Consider the following 2,877-nt stretch of genomic DNA (forward strand, 5'->3'; position numbering starts at 1 on the left):
ATAATGGCAATTTTTTCTTGACCGTTTTCTTAAGAGCTGGATACTAAGCTTAAACGACGAACGACAACGAATTAAATATTCAAAATTCCAGTCTGGCCGCACCAAGTTTGATGTTATTTTGCTATCTTATGGGCTGTTTTTGCTTACGGGTAAAAGCACATTTAGCTCTAAATGCTACTCTAAATGTACATTTATCCATACAAAATTCGTCACCTAAATGCATCTAAATGCAACTCCATTTTTGCATTAAGAATCTAAATGCTAAAAGCAACCCTGTTATCTTCCAAAATTTCCACGATTCGGATATGGTTTAATGGGAAAAAGTGCCAACATTGCTTTTTCGAGTATGCAGAGGCTAGCCGTTCGAGATTTCATTTATTATTTTACATTATTTGGATAAAGAAAAGTTAAGCAAATTCAACATCAATGTGATGCTGATAGAAATCTGGATAAATTTGTGATCAACTCTCTTTGTTTTGTTTCCTAGTAAAGTGAGGAAATTTTAATTGACAGCACCGACAAATGAATATATACACAAACAAATGTTCGGTTATAGTTAAAACAATTCAAGTTTTTGTATTGAATTTTTAATTTTAAATTTGTTTTTTTTCGTTTCAGTAGGGTTTTTTGCACATTATCTTCCGCGTGAGAATTGATCGTAATAGATACGGATCTGAATAAGCGACTGGAACACGGCTATTTGTCAAAAGCATACGATTTCGAACTCGCGTAAATGTACATTTGCTAAATGCGAAAATATGTTCGAAAGTGCTAAATTTGCCGTCGGCCTATGACCGTGGTTATGCCACCAATTTTAATTAGCAATCAAAAGAGAAAAAGTTCGGTGATTGGTGAGAAGTGGTTACGCTCTGCTGTTTGCTAATTGGTGAGCACAGGGTTGCTTCTTAAGAAATGCCTTTTTCCATTTAATACAATTTCGCACACAATGGCAGCACTGAAGTAAAAATGCAACTAAAAATGCATCAAAATTGAAGTCGGAAAATGAAAAATGAAGAACAACTTAACATTTTTTCTTTCTTTAATATTTAATTTTTATAATAATATTTTTTTAATATCTACTTTATAATAATAATAAAAAAATATTTTTTACTAGTCTAATATTTAATACTAATACTTTATCGCAAAATAGCGTATTTACACCCTGAAAAATTGGCGGGCTGGCTGTTCGGTTCACCCAGAAAATCGTGCTGGCTGTTCGATTTCGAAAACTCTCTCACTCCATGCTGTGCACAACAATTGCACGGTGATTACCAATCGAAATTGGTGGCGTAACCAAGGCCTAACCATGGCCATAAAAAAAATTTCCCTGAGTTTTCAAATAGTTTTCGGGGAAAACTGGATTTCGTATGGAAAAAATTGCGATTTTGGCGATTTCCTTTTAAACTATCCGGACACCCTGCTACAAACACCCCAAAAGTACTCCTCGTCGTTTCCGACTCCTTTTGGTGACTAATTTGTTCGCCGGCGACGGTCGCAAACGACTCGCCGGCGAACTCACCGTCGGATGAAGAGCACACTTCGCCGGAGGCCGCAAAAACGACTCGTAGGCGAGTTGCAAAAACGACTTACCGATGGATCGCAAAAACGACTCGCCAGCAGGTCGCAAAAACAACTCGCCGGCGGGTCGCAAAAACGATATACCAGCGAACTGCAAAACGATGCTCAAAATTTATACCAAATTTAGAGTAGTACAGTTTCATTCCAAATTTAAGAAAACCTCATACCCACAAAATTTATTTTTTATTAATACGGCCAATAGAGTTGACTGTACCTTTATAAAAAATAAATATAAAAATAATAAAAAATAATACTAAAAAAAGATGTAGGCGGCTTAATTTTCTGAGTACAAGTGTACACTATGGATTCCATATTCTGTCATAATGAAAAATTGTCATAATAAAACCGGTTTACTATCCAAATGAATGACTTTTATTTATACTTAGATATATAATAATGTGGGCGTGGAACTTGTCCAACCCAGACCCAAGGTTCCTAAAAAAAATTGTGGGTTCGAAGAAACGGATTCGTTTCGACTTCACCAGACAAACGTCGCAACGACTTCGATTCGGTGGGAAAAGACGACGTCAGAACGACGTTGAATTTTGTATCGAAAAAACGACTTCGTTTCAAGTTCACCCAAACGACTTCACCAGAGCGACATCGTAACGATGTCGTTTGGAGTTCACCAAAACGACTTCGCCGGAGCGACGTCGCAACGACGTCGTCTTCGGCCTGTGGCAACTTGGGAGGCTGTAGGTGTGTTTTTGGATACAGCCCGATTCTGAATAGAAACTCCCTAGAATTTTTCCTCATTTCTCTTTCCTCTTATCATGAATAAAAATTCCTCCTATTCTAAACTATCTTCGCAAAAGGGAAAATGTATTTCGGGAAAAAAGTAGGTATTACGAATTTCAAAAAGGATCTCCTCCTTGATTGATTGATTTCGTTATTCTGGGAGAATTTTCACCGGTACTTTAAAAGGAGCTGCTACAAAAATGTAAGTTAATTACAATTTAAAGGAAATTTGGTGTAATAAAACGTTTAAACCTTTCATTTTAGGTCCATAACAACAAATAAGAAGCAGGTGGAAATCTTAATAAGCCTAATGGAAGCTAGGTTATTTTGGTTTATTACATGAAAACGCGCTATTGAAATCAAAATATTTCAACTCATATGTGTAGTTAAAAGACTCAATTTTAATTTCGCACGAATATTTTAATTTCCGGACCCCTAGTTTATTAATAATGTGGCTTCCAAAATTTACAGTGGCAACTGGACTTATCAAAGGGTGCTCTTGTCCTATTTGCCAACTTATTTCGGGTTATTACAAGAAAATGCGCGATCTAAATTAAAATC

Source organism: Rhagoletis pomonella, unplaced genomic scaffold (genome assembly GCF_013731165.1).
Source record: "Rhagoletis pomonella isolate Grant_MI unplaced genomic scaffold, Rhpom_1.0 Rhpom_scaffold_00001, whole genome shotgun sequence".
Classification (NCBI taxonomy): Eukaryota; Metazoa; Arthropoda; class Insecta; order Diptera; family Tephritidae; genus Rhagoletis; species Rhagoletis pomonella.